This window comes from Salvelinus alpinus, chromosome 1, assembly GCF_045679555.1.
Source record: "Salvelinus alpinus chromosome 1, SLU_Salpinus.1, whole genome shotgun sequence".
In the NCBI taxonomy this organism is placed as follows: domain Eukaryota; kingdom Metazoa; phylum Chordata; class Actinopteri; order Salmoniformes; family Salmonidae; genus Salvelinus; species Salvelinus alpinus.
The window spans coordinates 23,548,000-23,561,110 of NC_092086.1; the positions used below are offsets into that span (position 1 = coordinate 23,548,000).

General features: G+C 43.5%; 1 long non-coding RNA gene across 1 annotated transcript in view; it reads right to left on the reverse strand.

The window, feature by feature from the left end:
- Positions 1-6,370: 6,370 nt before the first annotated feature.
- Positions 6,371-13,111, reverse strand: part of LOC139571608 (uncharacterized) — a 175,404-nt gene continuing 168,663 nt past the window's right edge. The window contains exon 4 of the long non-coding RNA XR_011674325.1: positions 6,371-7,430. This is a non-coding gene — a long non-coding RNA (uncharacterized lncRNA). The remainder of the gene's footprint in view (positions 7,431-13,111) is intronic.

A 13,111-nucleotide genomic window follows, 5' to 3' on the forward strand; every position in this document is an offset into this window, starting at 1 on the left:
ACGGCACCTCAGTACCTTCAGGCTCTGATCAGGCCCTACACCCAAACAAGGGCACTGCGTTCATCCACCTCTGGCCTGCTCGCCTCCCTACCACTGAGGAAGTACAGTTCCCGCTCAGCCCAGTCAAAACTGTTCGCTGCTCTGGCACCCCAATGGTGGAACAAACTCCCTCACGACGCCAGGACAGCGGAGTCAATCACCACCTTCCGGAGACACCTGAAACCCCACCTCTTCAAGGAATACCTAGGATAGGATAAAGTAATCCTTCTGACCCCCCCCCCCCCTTAAAAGATTTAGATGCACTATTGTAAAGTGGTTGTTCCACTGGATGTCATAAGGTGAATGCACCAATTTGTAAGTCGCTCTGGATAAGAGCGTCTGCTAAATGACTTAAATGTAATGTAAATGTAAATGTAAATGTTACTTTGTTCGAGTGTTTTTGATATTAAATAAAATCATGAACACTTACCACGCTGCGCTTTGGTCCACTATTCTTTACGACGATGAGCGTTACAAATATGAATAATCATGATGACAGACTGCCTTGTTTTGTTGTCATTATTACCCCACATAGTAACAGCCACCACACAACGGGCCAGGGAGCGAAGCCTGAACACACACTCACTGCTAGATCAATAGGAAGGGCAGGGCCTAAACACACACCAACTGCAAGACCAATAGGAAGGACAGGGCATAAACACACACTAACTGCTTGACCAAAAGGAAGGACAGGGCATAAACACACACTAACTGATAGACCAATAGGAAGGGCAGGGCCTAAAGACACACCAACTGCAAGACCAAAAGGAAGGACAGGGCATAAACACACACTAACTGATAGACCAATAGGAAGGGCAGGGCCTAAACACACACTAACTGATAGACCAATAGGAAGGGCAGGGCCTAAACACACACCAACTGCAAGACCAAAAGGAAGGACAGGGCATAAACACACACTAACTGATAGACCAATAGGAAGGGCAGGGCCTAAACACACACTAACTGATAGACCAATAGGAAGGGCAGGGCCTAAACACACACTAACTGCTTGACCAATAGGAAGGACAGGGCATAAACACACACTAACTGATAGACCAATAGGAAAAGGAAGGGAAAAAAACACACACTAATTGCTAGACCAATAGGAAGGGCAGGGCATAAACACACACTAACTGATAGACCAATAGGAAGGACAGGGCATAAACACACACTAACTGATAGACCAATAGGAAAAGGAAGGGCATAAACACACACTAATTGCTAGACCAATAGGAAGGGCAGGGCATAAACACACACTAACTGCTAGACCAATAGGAAGGGTAGGGCCTAAACACACTAACTGCTAGACCAATAGGAAGGCCAGGGATTAAACACACACTAGACTGCTAGAACAATAGGAAGGCCAGGGATTAAACACACACTAGACTGCTAGAACAATAGGAAGGCCAGGGATTAAACACACACTAGACTGCTAGACCAATAGGACAGGCAGGTAGTGTAGCTTCTCATGTGAATCAAGGTAATCAGAACCATAAATACAACTGTGAGATAGTAGATAGAGTCATGTAATCAGATACAGTACCTGTCATGATTTATGACACAGGCATATTAGTTATCATCTATAGTCATTCTGGTTTACCTGGAGATACAGTATGATGACAACGTTTAGAACAGGATGTTGAGTGGATAGATCAGTTCACTTGGCCCTCACTCTTCTTTCTCTCTTTCTCTCCTCTTTGTAAGGGCTTTATTGGCATGGGAAACATATTTTTACATTGCCAAAGCAAGTGAAATAGATAATAAACAAAAGTGAAATAAACAATAAAAAATGTACAGTAAACATTACACTCACAAAAAATGCCAAAAGAATAAAGACATTTCAAATGTCATATTATGTCTATATACAGTGTTGTAACGATGTACAAATGGTTAAAGTACAAAAGGGAAAATAAATAAACATAAATATGGATTGTATTTACAATGGTGTTTGTTCTTCACTGGTTGCCCATTTCTTGTGGCAACAGGTCACACATCTTGCTGCTGTGATTGCACACTGCGGTATTTCACCCAATAGACATTGGAGTTTATCAAACTAGGACTTGTTTTCAAATTCCTTGTAGGTCTGTGTAATCTGAGGGAAATATGTGTCTCTAATATGGTCATACATTGGCAGGAGGTTAGGAAATGCAGCTCAATTTCTACCTCACTTTGTGGGCAGTGCGCACATAGCCTGTCTTCTCTTGAAAGCCAGGTCTGCCTTCGGCAGCCTTCCTCAATAACAAGACAATGCTCACTGAGTCTGTACATAGTGAAATATTTCCTTCATGTTGGGTCAGTCACAGTGGTCAGGTATTCTGCCACGGTGTACTCTCTGTTTAAGGCCAAATATCATTCTAGTTTGCTCAGTTTTTTTGTTAATTCTTTCCAATGTGTCAAGTAATAATCTTTTTGTTTCCTCATGATTTGATTGGGTCTAATTGTGTTTGTGAACAGAGCCCCAGGACCAGCTATCTTAGGGGGCTCTTCTCCAGGTTAATCTCTCTGTAGGTGAAGGTTTGGGAATCGCTTCCTTTTAGGTGGTTGAAGAATTTAACTTCTCTTTTCTGGATTTTGATAATTAGTGGGTATCAGCCTAATTCCGCTCTGCTTGCATTATTTACCTTATACACAGAGGATATTTTTGCAGAATTCTGCACGCAGTCTCAATTTGGTGTTAGTCTCATTTTGTGAATTCTTGGTTGGTGAGCATCCAGACCTCACAACCATAAAGGGCAATGGCTTCTTTAACTGATTCACATATGTTTAGGCAGAACATAATTGGTATGTCAAACTTTATGTTCCTTTTGAGGGCATAGAAGGCCCTTCTTGCCTTGTCTCTCAGATCGTTCACAGCTTCGTGGAAGTTACCTGAATGTATAGTTTTTTGTGTGCTCTAGGGCAACGGTGTCTAGATGGAATTTGTATTCGTGGTCCTGGCAACGGGACCTTTTTTGGAACACCATTATTTTTGTCTTACTGATATTTACTGTCAGGGCCCAGGTCTGACAGAATCTGTGCAGAAGCTCTAGGTGCCGCTGTAGACCCTCCTTGGTTGGGGACAGAAACACCAGATCATCAGCAAACAGTAGACACTTGACTTAATAACCTATTAGGGTGAGGCTGGATGCTGCAGACTCTTCTAGTGCCCTTGACAATTCGTTGATATATATGTTGAAGAGGGTGGGGCTTAAGCTGAATCCCTGTCTCACCCCCCCCGCCCTGTGGAAAGAAATGTGTCTTTTGCCAATTTTAACCGCACACTTGTTGTTTGTGTACATGGATTTTATAATGTCGTATGTTTTTCCCCCAACACCACTTTCCAGAAATTTTTTTAAATCAAAAAAGCATGAGAACACTTTGCCTTTGTTTTGGTTTGTTTGTTCGTTTGTCAATTAGGGTGCAGGATGAATACTTGGTCTGTCGTACGGTAATTTGGTAAAAAGCCAATTTGACATTTGCTCAGTACATTGTTTTCGCTGAGGAAATGTACGAGTCTGCTGTTAATGACAATGCAGAGGATTTTCCCAAGGTTGATGTTGATGTATATCCCACGGCAGTTAGTGGGGTCAAATTTGTCTTCACTTTTGTGGATTGGGGGGGGGGTCAGTCCTTGGTTCCAAATATCGTTGAATATGCCAGAGTTGAGGATGATGTTAAAGAGTTTAAGTATAGCCATTTGGAATTTGTGGTCTGTATATTTTATCATTTCATTTCGGATACCATCAACCCCACAGGCCTTTTTGGGTTGGAGGGTTTGCATTTTGTCCTGTAGTTCATTCAATGTAATTTGAGAACCCAGTGGGTTCTGGTAGTCTTTAATAGTCGATTCTAAGATTGGTATTTCATCATGTATATGTTTTGCTGTTTGTTATTTGTTATAGAGCCAACACCATTGGAGAAGTGGTTTATACATCTCCGTTTTGGATAAATAACTCTTCATGTTGTTGTTTGTTTAGAGTTTTCCAATTTTCCCAGAAGTGGTTAAATTCTATGGATCCTTCAATAAAATTGAGCTGATTTCTGAGGTGCTGTTCCATCTTTTTCCGTAGTGCATTTCTGTATTGTTTTAGTGATTCACCATAGTGAAGGTGTAGGCTCAGGTTTTCTGGGTCTCCATGTTTTTGGTTGGATAGGTTTATCAATCTCTTTCTTAGGTTTTTGCATTCTTCATCAAACCATTTGTCCTTGTTGTTCATTTTATTAGGTTGTCTGCTTGAAATGTGTAGATTTGATAGGGAAGCTGAGAGGTTTTCTACTGCTAAGTTTACACCTTCACTATTACAGTGAAACGTTTTGTCAAGGAAATTGTCTGGAATGGATGGAATTTGCTGTTGCCTAATTGTTTTTGGTAGATTTACATGCTACTTTCCTTCCATCTATAGCATTTCTTAATATTATTCAGTTCCTTTGTCTTTGATGCCTCATGGTTGAGCATAGCTCTGTTCAAGTAGAGTGTGATTTTGCTGTGATCTGATAGGGGTGTCAGTGGACTGACTGTGAATGCTCTAAGAGACTTTGGGTTGAGGTCAGTGATAAAATACTCTACAGTACTACTGCCAAGAGATGAGCTATAGGTGTACCTACCGTAGGAGTCCACTCGAAGCCTACCATTGACTATGTACATACCCAGCGTACGACAGAGCTGCAGGAGTTGTAATCCGTTTTGTGTCTAGGGGGGCATAATGAGGGGGGAATGCTGTCACCTCCAGGTAGGTGTTTGTCCCCCTGTGTGCTGAGGGTGTCAGGTTCTTGTCCAGTTCTTGCATTTAGGTCGCCACAGACTAGTACATGTCCCTGGGCCTGGAAATTGTTGATCTCCCCCTATAGGATGGAGAAGCTGTCATCGTTGGGGGGGGGGGGGGGGGATATAGGTAGCACACATGATGACATTTTTCTCTGTTGGGATTATTTCCTTATTAATTTCTAGCCAGACGTAAAATGTTCCTGTTTTGACTCATTTAATAGAGTTGGTTAGGTCTGCTCTATACTAAATTAGCATACTCCCTGAGTCTCTTCCCTGTTTCACACCTGGTCGTTTGGTGGATGGGACTACCAGATCTCTGTAACCTAGAGGGCAACCAGTGGTTCCGTCTCCTTTATACCATGTTTCTTGTAGGATGACAATGTCTGTATTTCCAATTTCTTTGATCAAGTCTGGGTTCCTGCTCTTTACGACAAAGGCAGATGACCTCAGACCTTGTATATTCCAGAATGAGATAGTAAAAGCTTTGTGTTCCATAGTGTCTAGTGTTGTTTTTGTGAGGTTTAGGCCTGGACCATCACAATAGGTGTGAGCAGAGTATGTTGAGCATCTGATACATACCTCTTAGGTCGCAGGATGGGGCTTGGGCGGGTGTAATAGTGGAGGTTGGGCCTGTTGCTCTGCTCACGGCCTGGGCATATGTCCTGCTGTCATGTTGAGGTCCTTGCTGCAGGGGCGGGGGGCATGGGGTGGGCAGAAGGGGCATTGGTCTGATATGGAAGGCCTATATAGGTTGTAGCCAGGGTCTGCTTGGGGTGGTCTTAGCTGGTTGGGGTGTGGCTGGTGATGCTGTGGTCTGCGTGTAGGTCCTCTTGCCGTGGGTTCTCTCGCTGCAGGTCCTTCAGAGCGGGGTCTTGCAGGTCTGGGAGGGTGTCTCGCTGATCTGGGCGGGGTGTCCGTTGCTCAGTTGCTCCTGTGTGAGGTGCTGGGGCTACGGTTGAGGGTGACGTCCTTCAGGGTCCTGGCAAAAGTTGGGATTGCTGCCTTGTAGAGGTGGACCTGGTCGTAAAGGCTGTTCAAGTCCAGGGTGGAGTGGTGGGCCAGGTAGACATTAGGTTTTGAGGCGCAGTTTTGCAAAATGCTTGCATTCGCCCGCTGTATGGTGGCAGGGTGAAAGTATTTTTGTGGTAGCAGGGTGGAGATAACCACTTGTGTGTTGGGGAAAGTGGAAGAAGCTTTTTCAATCATTCCCTTGAGTGCTGTGGCCACCCTTTCCTGCTGGGCTCTCAGGTCACTTGTGCCTGTGTGAATTATGATGTGGCTGGGGGAACCTAGACTCTCACTCTCTCTTTCATCTCCCTATCTTCTCTCTCTTTCTCTCTCTTCTCTCTCTCTCCCTCTCTTTTCTCCCTCCCTCTTTCTCTTTCTCTTTCTTTCTCTCTTTCTCTCTCTCCCTCTCTCTCTCTCTCTCTCTTATCTCTCTCTCTATCTGTGTATGCATATGTCTCTCTCCCTTCATCTCTCTCTCTCCCTTCATCTCTCTCTCTCTAGCTCTCCAGACAGATAGACAACATGACTTATCTATAGAACTACCATAGATGAGAAGATAAGACACGGTGACAGCAGTAATTAATTCATGTCAACATTTACTGTTTGGATAGAAGCTGTTTGGATAGAGTTGTCAACTGGTTTGCAAAACCGGCGAGGAACAATGTATTATTTGTTTAATCTAACATTTAATTATCCAGGTGAGACAAATCATTGTTTACAATGGCGACCTGACAAGTGGCAAGTGCTGCAATGTACTGTAATATTGTCACATTTGATACGATGAGAAGGTAAACATGTCCCAATATACAGGTTTATTTTATGTTGTTGAAATAGTGGCATATTGAAGTGCCCTTCAACGGACCTGTTCAGCATTCTTCAAGTGTCAATAAAAGCATAATATAGTGAATTAGAACATAGAAGTACATGTATCATGTTCAATAAGTCCATCAGCAGCTCAGTGTGCATTACATAGATGTTTTAAACAGAAAGGCAGTCCTATAGACATGTGCAGTAGAATACAAGTCATTCTGTTGTAATCCCATTGGGTGAACTGGAGTGGATGACTGTCATGTCTTATTCCAGAAGAAATGTGAGACTGTCCCATGTACGTTATGGGGACAAGGGGGGTTGGTGGTTAAAGTGGACTGTACCTTTCCATGGGGGATTTGATGTAAAGTGGACTGTCCCGTTATATACCTATCCAGAAGGGGCTGAGGAAATGTGACGAGTCCCATTATGTACCTGTCCAGAAGGGGCTGAGGAAACGTGATGTGTCCCATTATGTACCTGTCCAGAAGGGGCTGAGGAAACGTGAAGTGTCCCATTATGTACCTGTCCAGAAGGGGCTGAGGAAACGTGAAGTGTCCCATTATGTACCTGTCCAGAAGGGGCTGAGGAAACGTGATGTGTCCCATTATGTACCTGTCCAGAAGGGGCTGAGGAAACGTGAAGTGTCCCATTATGTACCTGTCCAGAAGGAGCTGAGGAACACTGGACAACCCTCCTCACATTAGTCTAAAGGGCTGTATTCTGATATTAATAAATGATATTGATGATAGCCAGATCCAAAATGGAACTTCCACTGCTGCTGCTGATACAGGATCCAGTCCAGGGAACATCCAGTAGCTTCTCTCCATCCCTGAAAACACAACAAGACGAGCAGATGACTGAGTGTCCGTACATCCCTGAAAACACAACAAGACGAGCAGATGACTGAGTGTCCATACATCCCTGAAGATGTCCTAAAATAGACAGCGTATGACTGAGTGTCCGTACATCCCTGAAGATGTCCTAAAATAGACAGCGTATGACTGAGTGTCCATACATCCCTGAAGATATCCTAAAATAGACAGCGTATGACTGAGTGTCCGTACATCCCTGAAGATGTCCTAAAATAGACAGCGTATGACTGAGTGTCTGTACATCCCTGAAGATGTCCTAAAATAGACAGCGTATGACTTAGTGTCCATACATCCCTGAAGATATCCTAAAATAGACAGCGTATGACTGAGTGTCCGTACATCCCTGAAGATGTCCTAAAATAGACAGCGTATGACTGAGTGTCCGTACATCCCTGAAGATGTCCTAAAATAGACAGCGTATGACTGAGTGTCCATACATCCCTGAAGATGTCCTAAAATAGACAGCGTATGACTGAGTGTCCGTACATCCCTGAAGATGTCCTAAAATAGACAGCGTATGACTGAGTGTCCATACATCCCTGAAGATATCCTAAAATAGACAGCGTATGACTGAGTGTCCGTACATCCCTGAAGATGTCCTAAAATAGACAGCGTATGACTGAGTGTCTGTACATCCCTGAAGATGTCCTAAAATAGACAGCGTATGACTGAGTGTCTGTACATCCCTGAAGATGTCCTAAAATAGACAGCGTATGACTTAGTGTCCATACATCCCTGAAGATATCCTAAAATAGACAGCGTATGACTGAGTGTCCGTACATCCCTGAAGATGTCCTAAAATAGACAGCGTATGACTTAGTGTCCATACATCCCTGAAGATATCCTAAAATAGACAGCGTATGACTGAGTGTCTGTACATCCCTGAAGATGTCCTAAAATAGATAGCGTATGACTGAGTGTCTGTACATCCCTGAAGATGTCCTAAAATAGACAGCGTATGACTGAGTGTCCGTACATCCCTGAAGATGTCCTAAAATAGACAGCGTATGACTGAGTGTCTGTACATCCCTGAAGATGTCCTAAAATAGACAGCGTATGACTGAGTGTCCGTACATCCCTGAAGATGTCCTAAAATAGACAGCGTATGACTGAGTGTCTGTACATCCCTGAAGATGTCCTAAAATAGACAGTGTATGACTGAGTGTCTGTACATCCCTGAAGATGTCCTAAAATAGACAGCGTATGACTTAGTGTCCGTACATCCCTGAAGATATCCTAAAATAGACAGCGTATGACTGAGTGTCTGTACATCCCTGAAGATGTCCTAAAATAGACAGCGTATGACTTAGTGTCCATACATCCCTGAAGATATCCTAAAATAGACAGCGTATGACTGAGTGTCTGTACATCCCTGAAGATGTCCTAAAATAGACAGCGTATGACTGAGTGTCTGTACATCCCTGAAGATGTCCTAAAATAGACAGCGTATGACTGAGTGTCCGTACATCCCTGAAGATGTCCTAAAATAGACAGCGTATGACTTAGTGTCCATACATCCCTGAAGATATCCTAAAATAGACAGCGTATGACTTAGTGTCCATACATCCCTGAAGATATCCTAAAATAGACAGCGTATGACTTAGTGTCCATACATCCCTGAAGATGTCCTAAAATAGACAGCGTATGCACAGTTCATTCCAAACAGTTACCCATTCAAATACTCAGTCTGACACAGATAAAATCTATTCCTGCACTTTCAAAGCTCTTTCAATGAAGACTTTCAATGAAGACTCTCCATGCATTTTAGACCAGAAGTCGGTTTAATCTTGTTCTGGGAAACAGGCACTCAAAATTCATCTTCCTTGCCTAAAACCACCCCTTAAATGATAAAAACAACAAACCCCCCAAAAAATGGAATAAATCTAAAGCAGAATATTCTGGAATCAGAGGCCAGGCTATGTTAATAAATCAAGACATCAGAAATGTTGATGGCTCTAGCAGAGCAGATTGCGTTGTCTTCAGGCGCTTTCCATCCAGCGGGCCTTAACTCAACGTGACGTTGTGGATGAATCTGGATGGATCTGAATTATCCCAATTATTCCATTACCAGTGTTGAGGAGATCAAGGTTAAAGCAATGGAGCAGTGGAGTTCTGCTTCCAGCAGTGAGGATCACATTGAGCCACCCTACAGTGCATGCAGCTGAGGACTACAGTACTGAAGTACAGTCCTAGGTTCAAATAGAATGATGTTTTCTTTCAAATGAGCTTCCCTTCACAATGAACCAATGGGATAGTCCCACATCTGGAACCCCTGCCCATCTGGCCCCACGGGCAGGCACAAGCCAACACTCAAATAGTCAAATAGTATTGTTTTTTTTACTGTACTGGATGGTCTGGAATCCAGTACAGTACCAGGCTAGATTAGAGGACCACACATCAATCAACAGTCCACCAACCCTCAGCAGTTCCCCTTCTAGAACGGCACAGAGCTCAATCAGAGACAGGAGGCCCATCTGATTAAAGGATACCAGTTGTATCTTGTGTAAACAACGTCCCGATCTACCAGGAGCTATGATGGAATATTATTATGTTCTGTAAATGTCACACGTGTGCTCAGAGTTACATTTGAATGTGAGGGACTAATGGGAAATAATTAATTCCAAAACAGCTGTGCTGTTTCATTTAACTTTTTGATGTGAGAACGAGAGACTTTTAGCATTCTCACTGTTTTGTTGATTCATAACCTCAGTGCTTCCAACGCTACTCTACTTACTTTGGGGTCTATCTGAAGCTGTGGCGGCACGGGGGCGTCCCAGGGTGAGGTAGTGCAGGAAGGTGGCCTGTTTACAAATCAATGCCTTTTAATTAACCTGTGTTGCAAACCTTCCCAACAGCCACCCACACAATGACATCACTGAGATGTTGACTTCCTCTATGGGTTGTCATGGTGATGGTGCAGACTAGGCAGAGAGACTGTCTCATCATATAGAGCCTCAGGGGAGGAAGGACGTGTCAATAGACAGGGAGTGATCTGTCAACACGCCGCTCTTCTTTCTGCTCTGTCTGCCCTGAGCCTGATAATACCTGCAGGGAGTCACGTTCCACCACTACCTGTCTGACCTGCCTGCCCTGACTCTCGCTCCTCTATCTCCCTTACCCTCATCCCTCTCTCACTCCTACCTGGCATACCTCCCCCTCGAACCCTCCATCCACTGTCCCTGACTCACTCCTCTCTTCCTCTACCTCTGTGCTGGCCTTCCTCCCTCCTCCTCTGTCTCCCTCTGTAGGTTTGGCCATCATGTATGTAATCTCTGTGCTTAGGCTACATGGCAAATGGCTGAACAAAACACAAAAGACAATGCCCACGGACCAGTCAGTCCTTCCCCCTCTGAGGGGCCAACATGTATCTCTCTGTTACAGTTTCCAGAGGACTGATTACTGGAATGTGTGATAGAATAATCCTTCAGCAGCGATCTGTTATCTATCTTAAACTTGTCCTCTGAGGATAACCTTTATTCCATCAGTGGAGGCTGCTGAGGGGAGGACGGCTCATAATAATGACTGGAATGGAGCGAATGAAATGCCATCAAACACATGGAAACCAAATGTTGATACCATTCCACCTATTCTGCACCAGCCATCACCATGAGCCGGTCCTCCCCAATTAAGGTGCCACCAACCTCCTGTGTATGCCATCTATATGGATGTATGATCTCTGTGGTACCTTGTATCTGTACAGGGTGAACTCTACATTACTCTATGCAAAGGGGGTTTATTTACATTGGGCTCATCCTCCACACAAGCCTTTAGATGCTATGACACCCTGTGGAGATGGGGCCTGGGTGATCAGGTTACTGTAAACTTGGTATCGTTTGATTGGTCAACGGTGGTTGGTTTTGGTTCGAAAAAGACACACCTTCAGATGTTAGAAATGGAGCGGAGCTCTGTTGTCCTCTCTTATCCTGTATCCAGTCGATTGGAGAGCAGTTGCAGGATATTTTCTATTTTCCCAGGTTTCTAGGCCTCTTGCCTAGTAGTCATCTCTTCGTTCATTGTTCACATTTGTCGTGTATGTTAACCGTGGGATCTATATGTTTAGAATTATGCTTTGTTAATGTCAGTATTGCCTTATACAGTAATTAAGCTTTATGCCTTGTATGTGAATCCATTCATTTTACAAACTTGCTTTGATATTCATATGTCATGACCATTTCTCGATCTTAGTCAGCTAAACATATAATACTTGATTGCACATGGTTTTGCTATAGTCAGATTAACATTTTAATAGGCTAAATGCTTAGTCTTATTATGGGTCACGTGAGGTATATATAATATGCACATATATAATAAATATTACCCCACTACACCCCCTCCCTCCCTCCCTCCCTCCTCTCTCTCCCTCCATTCTCTCTCCTCCTTCCTGTAAGGCCCTACCTGTACCTGCCTCCTGGGGCCGGATTCACAAAACATTACTTACGAAAAAACGTAAGAAGTTTCTTAAGGGAAAAAAAACAAGAAGTTCATAAGATAGTTTGAAGATGAAATTCCTCAAAATGTTCTTAGGAATTCGTAGTTTCCTTAGGAACTTCGTAAATATCTTCTTATGTGGCATTGACATTAGTGACGTGCTTGAAACCAAGAAATAAGCTTATGTGACAGGGATGATAGGATTTGGTTATTTCGTTATTTTTCACACATTATCGCCATCAGACTAGCTATATCAAAATCAAAAATGGACAACCAAGGAAAGCACAATAAAATCTTCAGCAAACAAGAGCTTGAAGATGGTGGAGGAAATAGCAGCCAGGAAAAGGTTGCTGTTGGGGAGACTTGATAACTGCCGGGTCACTGCAGAGACCCAAAAAGAGAGGATGGTCGAGTCTGTCTCTGCCGTCGGGGGAATGGCAAGGGACAGTGACGGCGTAAAAAAGAAGTGGTCCGACATCAAGGTGGATGCTAAGAAGAAGGGAGCTGAGAGACCAATCACGTGGACCAGCTGGAGGAGAAGGTGTCGTCCATCATAGAGACGGTGGTAGAGGGACTGCGCGACAGGTAAGTTAGGTAGCTACGTTAGCTCGCTAACGCGTAATGACGTTATAGCCAACAACATAGCTAACAACGTTAACATTAGCTAAGTTAGACAAGTTCTTCTTTGCAAATTGACGAGATAGCGCTAGCTATTTAACACTTCTAGAATATTGTAATACATTGTTAATTACTAGCTAGCTAGATAATGTGTGTTTAATTTGTTTTCTTGCTGTATTTAAATATCCGGTAGCCAACTGTGTCTGTGGCGCACGAAGACATTAATGTTTACAAAAGTACCCATTCGTCTCAAGACAAGGGTTTAGCTGTCCTAAAGGTAAGTACATTTCCAAGAAGAGATCCTAAAACATTATTTTCAAGAATTCCATTTCTCCTTACATTTTGTCTTAGGAAGAAACTTAGGAAAAACCTTAAGAACATTTCCAAAAACTTTATTGAGGAAAAGCAACTTTGCTTAACTTTCTTCATAAGTCTATAGTCAAGGAAAAAATGGCAGTTAATGTCACGACTTCCACCGGAGTCGGTCCCTCTCCTTGTTCGAGCGGCGTTCGGCGGTCGACGTCACCGGCCTTCTAGCCATCGCCGATCCACTTTTCATTTTCTTGTACCAACGGCCTTGACAGTTAAGAAG